The sequence below is a fragment of the Micrasema longulum genome, unplaced genomic scaffold (assembly GCF_059751315.1).
Source record: "Micrasema longulum isolate JH-2025_06_02 unplaced genomic scaffold, ASM5975131v1 h1tg001541l, whole genome shotgun sequence".
In the NCBI taxonomy this organism is placed as follows: domain Eukaryota; kingdom Metazoa; phylum Arthropoda; class Insecta; order Trichoptera; family Brachycentridae; genus Micrasema; species Micrasema longulum.
Window position 1 is genome coordinate 29893 of NW_028278724.1, and position 12004 is coordinate 41896.

At 31.3% G+C, this 12004-nt stretch overlaps 1 long non-coding RNA gene across 1 annotated transcript in view; it reads right to left on the reverse strand.

Annotated features, from left to right (window-relative positions):
* The window catches only part of LOC148274970 (uncharacterized), a gene marked incomplete at its 3' end in the record, with an annotated part of 110993 nt that overhangs the window by 19993 nt on the left and 78996 nt on the right, over positions 1–12004 (reverse strand). The window contains exon 2 of the long non-coding RNA XR_015824145.1: positions 1238–1581. This is a non-coding gene — a long non-coding RNA (uncharacterized LOC148274970). The remainder of the gene's footprint in view (positions 1–1237; positions 1582–12004) is intronic.

Genomic DNA, 12004 nt, shown 5'->3' on the forward strand with positions numbered 1-12004 from the left:
TACACTTCCACCTATTTGTTTGACCAATTAGCACTTTCACCCTCTAATGGGCATCTTTAGACTGGACATTAATTACTAACTTATATTATAAATATAAGTTATGACATCATTGCAATGGATTTACGTCAAGAATTGTCAATAAATAATTGAAATAAAATAATAAAATAAATGTTAGTAAATAATGTTAGTAATAAAAATAAAGGACATATTGGTGAACAAATTGAAAAACAATATTTTCAAAGCTAGAGTCCATAAATGGATTGCTAAAAAGACTAGACAGAAAGATGAGGAATATGTTTCATATATAAGAATATAATTTTAGTTTCTTGAAAATCCTTTTTCGTTTTATTGATGTCGGTATGATTTTTTTTATTTTTATTTCTTTTGTATTTTTACACAATTGATGTGAAATTATGTGCAATTATGTATAAATAAATAATACACTGACACTCCGTACCGTGCCTGTGGGCCAGTAGAGTGGCTACATCCATAAATAAAAGCAAAAATATATTGAATGTACCGTACCTATTGTATAAACATTTTTGTTAACTATGTATTTGTATTTTATATTGGATTAAATAAATGAATAAAATTATAAATGACCACTAACCGGCTTTTGTCTGTCTACTAGTTTCGAAACGTAATCGTCTTTTAGGCAGAACATTTATCACGCTAACAAAAATATCTTACATGCAAATAATAAAGGCTTCAAAGTATTTTACTAAAATATTTTACATTAGGAAAGCTTAGAAAAATATTTTCCTTCAATTAATAAAAAAATAACCTTTTTGTATAGTCCATTATTCGATGTTTTAATGCAGCGGTCTCATTTTAACTATTAAATTCATACCACTCCCTTTTCGTCTTCCCTTTTTTAACAATCGCTCGGTAAATATTAAATAAAAAACATAATCAGTGATTGTTAGTGTTAGCTACTAATGGCGCGTGTCCTATCAGCACGTTGGTTTTATTTATTTGTGCAATTGGTTATGGAGAACGTGTTCAATGATATTTGCATGTTATTGTAATTAGTGTCCTGATGAAGAGACGGTTACGTCTCGAAACCGGTAGACAAAAAAAAGTCGGTTAGTAGATGTAAAAAAATATTTACTAACATTTATCTTCAAATATTTTTTCAGTTTATAGCTTAAAACGTAGATTCCGAGTGACGATCCGAAAACAGGCTAAAAGGCCAGTAGACCTAATTAGAGGAGCTTTAAATGCACTCATGACTTACCGTTCATAAATTCGTAATCTTCGTAGCAGTCTTCGGGTCCATAGTCTATAGGCATCTCTTCGTAGCTCGGAATCTCCCTGGTCATGATGCTGTCCAGAGATTCCAGGGTTGGCAAAGAACTGTCTCCCTCTTGGGTATCCATTGGAATGATCATTATCGCTCGTGGCGCACTTTATCTCGTTGTCAACACATCACTTTGTTTTCCACTTTTCTATTGCATACAATTGACACTAAAAATCAGTCCATTTTTTATTTTACACTGTCCTTTGATAAAAACGTAGCATGTTTTAAGGTAATTCAGTTGTATGCTTTTGTTTACTCCGATTCATTAAGTTTGAGAGGAACTAAAAGACTAACATTACGTTAACAAATTACAACAGAGATGGAGAATATTTTATAGAAGGGAATATGAAAGTCTAGGCATTTTACCGGGCTCATAACCTGTAAACGGTTGGTTAAGGTGGCCACTTTACAGACTGTAACATTCACCATTTTGCCTATGTTTGAACATCCATATTTTTTCAAATTTTTGATCTGTTGATATAAGTGCAGTTAAAAAGCTAAAACCCTTATTATTGTAAAGAGATTCATCTGATGGTATTTTTTTTACACACTAAGCAAAGCCTTGAAAACAATTTTCCAAAATTCTTCATGAACCAGTTGGTTTTATTAAAATATTTTGAATTTGTGTTAGAAGACAAAATACTGCATTTTACCCTCTATTCATTAAGAATATAATTTGTTAATCAATGTTTCCCTAGGAGGTGAAATCCAGTCTTTTGTCTACAAACATTTGAACGAACTAAAAATATTGTAACATTACATTAGATAAAAATTATTGGGTTTGAATTTCCGGAAAAGAAGCTTCTAAAACGCCGTAGTAATATTATTATAGTCATATTTGACTGAAGTTAATTTTGTTTTTTTTTTATTAGAGAATACATACTCGTATATATACGGAAAACGTTATTCAGAAAGATAAAAAAGACGTTAATATCTGGGCCTCGATTACAATGGTAAGTAAGCAGAGTTATCTTCAATTAATAATAAAATAAAATAGAAATTTCCGTACGAAAATGTGTATATTTGAAAAAAAATTAAAATATCTTCCTCGGCAACGCGTAATTGAACAAATTTTGATATAAAAATACTAAAAAAGATATTTATTTCTGAAAATAGTGTCGATCACAAAAACGGCATTTCTCGATTTGCAGAAAACACCCATAGGACTAAAAAAAATTACGGTAGGTACTTTAAAAACCATTAAAATTGATCAAATACATTATTGTTTGTGATATAAACAAAATATAATGTATTTATTAGGTACGAAGGTGTTCACGGTCACTGTTATCAATTTGGTGATGTATTGTGGGTTATGTCTTTCATTAGAGAAAGAGTAGTTTTTGAATCTATAAGTGAGTATTGTTTTAGCGTATAATTGTTTTGGTGTCATAAGTTAAAAGTGTTTTTTGGATACTTAATTTTAAATTCATAATGCAAAGGGTATTTAGTATCTAGTATCTTCAACGTGATGAATAAATTATATGGTGATTATATTACGATATTGTGCGGCTGTAAGCTCGGGTCTCAGGACTGATACAATGATAATTCGTTAACTATATAACCGTACGGCCGCGGACGCGGGTGGGTTGAATCGTGTAATTAATGTTGGTAGTCGGTATTACCCCAGTATCCAGTCGACCCCATCGTAAAATTTAATTACATCAATAAAACAATAAGACATGTCGATTTCACGTACTATTTAGCTCCCGTTTCAAGATCAAACAGCCGTAAAACGTGTATACGAGGGGTGGTCCGAAAATTAGCGGAATGAAGGGGAAGGAGGGTTAAATATAAAGACAGTGAAATTTTTCCTTTTCAACATATTCTTTTGTAACACGTATGCATTTAAGAGATCTTTTAAATTATTTATTTATAATATCGAAAAAAACGTTTTGATTTGATAATGTATGATTCTCAAAATATACAGAAATGAAACTCCTACCATTTTCGCTAATGGTTTTTGTCTTCAAACAGGCATCCGCTAATACAAAAATTTTCTATCAAGTTTGATGAAGTAATCTCAACAGGCCGTTCAGGGCAGAGGTCATCTTCAATTGACTCTCTTTTCAATGAATTAATTTATTTTATCAATTCATTTGTTTTTATTTATTTTATAATCTTTTATTTTATTTTATTTTTATTTTTATTTATTAAGGAAAAACAACAGTTGTAATATAAGAATACAAAATATAAAAAATAGTACATACACCAAGTTAAAGTTTTTCACAAATATAACGAGAGAAAATGTTACACAGTAAAGAGAAAAATAATATAATATTAGACATGAAAAAAAAAAGAGCTCGTAAGAAGGTTAAGGGATGAGGAAATAGAGTGGAGGAGTGAAGGAGGGGGATTTTCATAATATAGTTGACCAATTCAAAATTAGGATATTATAATAAAATAAACATAATTAAAGGAACATAAACTTATTACTGACAAATGTTTAATTTTACAGTGTTTCAAAAAGTTTTTTTTTGAAGTCACAAAATTTTGTATTAGAAATACTAAATAGGGACAAAGTAAATTAAATTTGGAGCAGCTACGATAAATAAACGAGTTTTGGACATGTTTTTTTTTGGTCAATGAATTACAAAAAAAAAAAATTGTCGTGTTGACTTTACGGGACAATTGATTGAAATACGCTCCAAGAGATATGAAAAAAAAAATAATTATATAATTGTTAGTGATATGCTGTGATTTATTTAGTCATGTGTTAAATTTAATGACAGCTCGAATCATAGTTTTATCCATACTCGATATTTCTTCCGGATTGCCCTTACTTATTTATTCAGGTGTGATTGGAAACAATTTAGTCATTTATGTCAATACTTGGTAATATACTTGTGATGAGTCACACTAATTATTTATTCATGTATATGAGTACACCTTACTCCCCTGGAAACCATTCCATTCCTAGAATTATTGCATCTACCCTCGTATGCATACCTACGTAATATGTGTTCACTGCAATGAAATGGTTTTATTTTAAAGAAATAAAAAAAAAAACTTTGTTTTATGAACCACTTATTTATTATCACAACCGACTAGTTTCGGCAACCGACGTTGCCCTCTTCAAGGTTATTTTTTAAATTATATCACATGATAGAGAAACAAATAAAAAAGAAGACACCCAATGGGTTTTTGAAAATTACAATTGAACGGAAAATAATAATTTAAGTAAAATATTATGAACGAGATTTAATAAAAAAATACATAGAATATTTTAATTTAAAAACGTGATTGTAAGAGCCTATTTTTTTTCCTGGAGTACAGTTTTGCGTGTGAGAACACACAGAATTTCATTCTTCATCCACAGGAACACGGACAGATGAAGAATACAATTCTGTGTGTGGACAGATTATTGACAATCAATTTAACATGGATTTTTTCTAGCAAGTGAGGACACAAATATGAAGAAAAAAAGTGTATTTATTTTAAATAACCATAAAATATAAACAATATTTTGAGTTTGTCTAAATTTTTGTAGACAAGGACTGGATTCAACTCCCAGAGGAGCTGTTAACATTTACATATTACAACAGAGATGAAGAACACTAAAGAGAAGTTAATATAGAAGTCTAGGTATCTACATGGCTTATGACCTGTAATTGGCTGGTTTAAGTGGTCACTTTACACACTGTGTATCATTCACCATTTTGCCTATATTCGAACATCTATATTCCTTCAAGTCTTTCATCTGATGATGTTTGTGAAGTTAAAGAGCTAAAACAGCTAAAACAGCCAATGACAGATCATTAGTCCTGTAGATGCTTAGACTTCTATATTACTTTCTCTTAAATGTTACGTATAATGAGTTAGAAACTACCTTGAATATATCTTCTCTTCAATACCGTCGAAACAAATCCGACCTTATAGTTCTATTTAAAATTCTCAACTCACTCTTTGATGCGCCTGAACTACTGAGCTCAATAAAATTAAATATGCCAAATAGAAACCTCAGACAAAACTAACTCTTTCATACCGTTAACCATAGAACTAACTATGGTTTTCATTCCCCTATGCCTAGAATTCTTAGGTCTGCCAAAAAACATACCAGTCTTGATTTATTTGAAAACAAGTTGTTTTCTTTCAAACGATCACTGAATCAAATTGAATTATAAACACCTCTCTCCTGCTTCCACTCCCACAAAGTCTACTATAAACCATTAAATCTTTCTATTTTTTAAAATAATAATTCTATATGTATAAATGTGTCTATAAAAATGCCCATTGGGCGTATATATAAATAAATAAAAATGTTATTCATCTCTGTTGTAATATGTTAACATAAATATAACTAACCAAAATCTCGATTACAGCCGTTAAAATAATTAGACTTTCGCTACCCGTTCTCTACGAGATTTTCCATTTGTATTGAAATAACTGACATTTTACACCGAAGACTCCTGCGTGTCTCTCGCGCACTGCAAATTTGTTTACTACGTGTGAACATTATTTCAACATGAATTATTTTATCAGTTGACTCATTTTAATGTTTTAATTAGTAACGTGGTTAAGGGAACATGGAGAAAAAGTAAAATATACCTTCGTCGTAGGAACAGTAAGATACACTATTACATTTTTACTACCCAACGAAATAAAACACATAAATGTGATCATTACAGATACCAGCTTTTTATTCCAGGTTTTATTTTTTTTTTAAATATTTATATAACCCAACTAAACAAGTATAAAATGATAACTTTTCGTACTTATCAAGCTATGACAGTGTCAAAAAAAAAATAAACCACTCTCATACAAAGTTAAACAAAAGAACATGCGTATTTGTTCTACGATCATGACGAAATGATGATGGCATTTTGTTTGCAGTCTTTTTTTACTTATTATAAGTCAAGACCACGAAACATAAACATATTCAATTTATTGTGAAAAAATATCAAACTTTAAAATATTTTTTTTATTATTTTAAGAAATTTATTAATTTATTAAATTATTTACATACATAAGTTTATTGTACATTGTTTGAGACATAAGTCCCAACTCCATGGGACTAAAAGTCTTGTGTTGAGATGGGACTAGCAATTAGTTGACACAGACACATGGGTATATTACCACTAATATAGGATCCGAAACGTAAAACATAATTTAAAAAAAAACATAAATATGGCTCATCAATATAGTAAAGAGTACACTAAAACATTCGAAAAATCGTCAAGGAGTTTCCTACTCAAATCCCTCCCATTAAGGAAAATTCAGTCCTCAACTCCTTTCTTGAAAATAGTTTTTGTCCTCAAGAGCTTAATACGCTCTTCCAAAATATTGAACACTCTCGGCGCGATAAATGAGAGATGTCTCTAAACAAAAGCCGTACGGGTTTTGGGTATGACAGAATTCATGCTCTGGGAAAACCTTGTACTGACATTTTGCTGAGACCTCTCCTTATTGTTCGTCCAGATGTGTGTAAGTGCTTCTTTTAGGTACAGTTGTCTCATATTCAGCACCTTCATGTATTGAAACAACTGTTCTGACGGGTATATAGGAGGGCGCCAAAATATTATTCTAAATAATAATTTCTGTGAAATTATGAGACGCTTTAAAATGGATGCCGCACAACCCCCCCAGCCAGCTATTCCATAGGTTGCAGTGGATTGAAACATAGCAAAGTACACACTTCTGAGAGTGCCAATATCCAGAATATCTCTAAAAGAGCAGAATAGATGGCACAGTTTTCTCAACCTAGAGTTTAGTTACTTGACCTGAGCCTCCCATGGCCAACTCCTATCAATGATAACACCAAGGTATTTTATGGAATCTACCCGTTGCAGAAGTTGGTATGTTTTATCACAGTAAATTCCTAGATTATTAGATATAGCAGTTGACTGTACATGGTTGGGAAATGGGTGTAGACACATATGTCACACGTAATGAATAATTAATTTTATCAACATTGAACACGCAAATAGCAACTGTGAAAATTAAAAGAAGAATCGCCAATTACTTATCACGTTTCCTTGTCACTAATTTGTGGATTAAACTGGATTTAGGGAAACAAATTACTCATTAGGATGCTACTTTTATCTTTTAATGACTATATCTCCTAATCAATCATGAAAAGGAATTACCATTTTAGTAGAATTTCAAACCGTATATTGATAAAATAAACATAAGTTTTTGTCAAAATAAAAGTAAAGCATCGAAAAAAACTAACTGAATGAAATATAATAAAAAAGATAACTGCTTGAAAGAACTGAAAGGCTTAAGAATGGGAGCAAAAATGGGTGATTTAAGTTTCAATTGTCTTTTGTATGCTGATGATGCCGTACATCTTGCTTACAACAAAGATGAACGGCAATTCTTGGTAACAAAGGTCTACGATGTATGCAAGGGAAGCAATTTGCTGATGAATGTCGATAAATCGAATGTGATGGTTTTTGAAAGAAATAAAAGTATGACTAAATGTGAAATCACTGTGGATGGGGTTATACTAAAAGAGGTAGAGGAATTTTTGTATCAGGGAAGTATGTTTACTGGGGATGGAATGACTGAGAAAGATACTGAAAGGTTGGTGAGGGCCGGGAACAGAGTAAACGGTGCACATAAATCAACTTTGGCAAATAAATGTTTGTCGCAAGAGACAACATTAGAGTCCTGGTCCCGACCCCGATGTATGGGAACGAAGTATGGACTTGAAAAAACAGGGATGAAAGTAGGCTGAATGCTGTCAAAATGCGATATCTCGGGCAAATGTGTGGTAAAACAATGTACGATAGATGCACAAATGTAGAGATCCGTACGTTATGTAAGGCTGAGATAAGCATTATCGACAAAATCAAGAAAAGAGCTCTGCGCTGGTTTGGACATGTAAAGTGAATGGACCGCGAAAGAACGGCTAAAAATATTTACAATGCGAAGTTGATGGATGCAGAAAAAGAGGGAGACCGAGAAAGGCATGGCATTATCAAATCCAACAAATACTTGAAGATGGAGATGTTAAAAGTCAGAATAATCGGCGCGCGTGCATGAGAAGATGTATGAATGTAGAGGAAGCGGGATCTGTAAGCAAAGAAAGGGTGATGTGGCTTTCTATACTCTCTGCCTACCCTTACGGGGAAACGGCGTGATGGTTTGTTTGTTTCGTTTGTTTTAATATCTATATTATGACCATACGAGGTGATTAGCGGTTCTGATACTCTTACCCCGGGTAACGGGGCAAGAAGAACAGTCGTGCAATAAAACTATGTTTGCGGTGCAAACAGTAGCTTTGTATAAAATAATTCAGTTTGAATTTACAAAAAAATATGACACCATTACCCCCCTGACCTTATTTGTTTATTTTCTCTTGTATTTCTTAATTTAAAAAAGCATCTAAAAAATCACAATTTACGTGTTTTTAACGGGTATGAATTAAATTAAAAAAAATAGAACAAAATGCCTGTCTTTTAGGCAAAATATCTAAAATCTAGTTTTATGCTTTTAAAAAAATCCTTTCAATGGTCAAATCCAGAGTAGGGAAATAATATCACGTTTTTTTCGTAACTATAATCTAAAATTAGAAGGCTTTATGAAATACTGTCGAATGAAAATTTTTTAAAATATTTTTTTCGTACCTTAGAAGCATAAAAATATATTTTTAAATTCCCGCCCGTAATACGTCATGATTCGGTTAAATTTTGAACTTTGTTTGTAACCGTTTAAATTTGAATAAAACACCGTCACGAATCTTGACGTCACAATTGTCAAGGACAAACATGTCGCATTTATGTAAAGACATATCAATTTTACAATTTAATTTTAAAATTAATGTATGAAAAAAAATCTCCACAACATTCATATCGATTTTGAAAATACAATTAATTTTTCTAAATCCATTTCACATGTTTTTATCGGTATTCGTAGAATGTGATATTTCCCTGTTTTTATTACAAATTTGAACATAACCTAAAATACTGTTAGACGTTTGAATGATAGGCATATCACAGTACAACTATTAAGTAGCTATTCGTTTTGTAATCTTAATGTATTATGTAACTAAAATATCGAGCTACAATCGCCAAAACATCGTAACCTACACGAGAAATCTTTTACGTGAGAATATTTTATCTTCTTAATTATTAAGGAACATAAGTACTTCGAGAACCAAGTTTTTTTTCGAAGATTTATTTTATTGATATCAATAAAATAACACCCAAAAAACAATAATAATAGTTTTTTTAATTGAATCGGCATTCACTTCGTAACACTTCATTATAAATTATTATGAAAATAAAACTTTGTTATCAGTGTTACACAATTTTATTCTTTTACAAGAACACAACTATAGTTTCGGGAGATTCATATGCCAACACCTTAGATAAGAAAAAAACCCCCCTGCTCTAAGTTTCACTGATTAATCTGTTTATTTTTTGTTTAGATTCGATGACATTGTGAACAATATTCTGTGTTTATTATATTAGTTTTATATCACCCGTCGATGGGAGAAGAGCTCTCCCGAAACTATAGTTGTGTTCTTGTAAAATAATAAAATTGTGTAACACTGATAACAAAGTTTTATTTTCATAATAATTTAAATTAATAATAATAGATTTACGGGTACATGGATAAAATGATATTCATGTACTCGCAAATTCTATACAAAATGCAAGAACCCGTATCTTTTTTGATACCTAATTAAACAAATGTTTGGTTTACAATTAATCGCATGTTACCATTTCTGTATTGAAACACAAATGAAATAACCTTTAACGCTCTTAAGATGTAAACCATTACCACAACGATACACTGAGTAATATGTAACAAATGCATCTCACGGAATAATCAAAACACAATCTGCAAATACGGTACATTTTCACTATTGTTTAATACTCTAAATGCATTCGTACAGACTTGAGTTAAAGGGCACTCACACGAAATAAGCGACACCGACAAAATACACGGCATAATTCGATGTCGTAATATTCCAAGCAGGTGAAATTCGACGTACAAAGTTTATAAATGCGATTAATGACAAGTTAATCAGCCCGATGACTGCGTTCGACTGTCAAGTTTCAACACAACAACGTGACGACTGGGCAGTTCCAAATAATAACGTTCCATCTCCACAGAAAATAAAGATAAGACTGGGTCCGCTAGAAGGAAATGTTTTTCGAGCCCTGACACCATTCTGGCTCATTATTATCTAAAATGACTTCCTGAATCCGAATATGATCCCCGTTTTCCACCCCTCCCCCGCCGTTCAAGGAAGCCTCCCTTATTTTCACCAATTTTCAATAATTTCATGGCCATGAATTTGATTTAAAGTGGTGAACGGGATTATTTTAGCTGTAAAAAATAATATAGGGCAGGTTGTCGCTGAGCTAAAGAGTTAAAACTCTAGACATTTTTTTTACGAAGGCGGTGCTGTATAATCTTTGTCTAAGGAATCCACCAAATTGAGTATTGAAAAAATACCCGAAAGGTAAAGAAAAGTAAAAGAAAACGATAAAAAATATTTTTAAAATGAGTTTTTTTTTATGCGATTTTTGTAAATGAATATTTGGTTGAAATATTATTCGGTTCCACAATACGAGAAAATTAAAAAAAATAAACGATCCTTTTATCGTATTGTAAGACAGCGATCTTTTCTTTTAGAGATAAATAATTAAAACCGTAAGCTCTTTATGTTGTTAGAACATTGTCGTACAAGCCCGCAATCTAGAGTTGTCAAACGGCTCCCAGCCGCAGTACAATAATTTATGTAAAATGTCATAATAGGCCTGCGGGAGACTCGCGTGTGTGACGAGCATGCGACAAAATCACCACCTCAGAATACGACATTTCATTTTTGAAATACGTTGATTGATATGTACGTACTTCAAATAATCGCTAGGAAACCTCAGATATTGATTCAAATAAACTTGATGGGTGGCGTGAAAACACCTTTAGTCAAAAAAAAACCAGAGTTTTAAAACATTGGATTTATTGTGGGGCATACCAAAATAAAATAAAAACATGTAAAAATAATAAGTTAATATGAAGATATAGGCAATGCAACTTAACACATACAAAATGCATACACCCACATGAATACAAATGTCGGACACATACAATTATGTTAACTCTCTCCTTATATATTATTAGATTAACAGTGTATTTTTTTAATTGAATCTAGTTTTGTTCATTTGTTTCTACTCATTGTTATGCAATAGCTGTAAAAATTCCGAAAAAAAAAACATACTTTCGGATTTATTTTTGGTTCATAATTTCTTCATCTTTTTTAACCTGGAGACCAAACTAAGTTTTCCAGTGACTTCTTATTAAACTTTACTTTATTAATTTTTAAGTATTATTAAGAGCGTACGTAAAAAAATACGAAAATAATAATGTATTTATTTAACTTTTTGTACATTATGTTATTTGTACATTGGCGGGCTTATTGCCAATGTCAATTTCTTCCAACCAACCAATAAAATAATAGTTTTATTTTTACAATTCAAGTTACAGAACATTTTCAATAGAAAATTAAGATTAAAAAGCTAAAGATATATAAAAATATCATAAAACGTATTTGTTTATAAACTACCTTAAATCAAAACTATGACTCAATAAGGAAAAGTAAAAAAGAGGAAAGGAGGAGAGATTAACTAATTATGATATCAGTCATCAAATTAAAAAAGTCTACTTGCATATTCGCTTCTTAAAAACCTCTTTTGTCTCTGTGAGATATCTTTAATAATTTTCTTTTGATTGCTTATTCGATTACTGTAC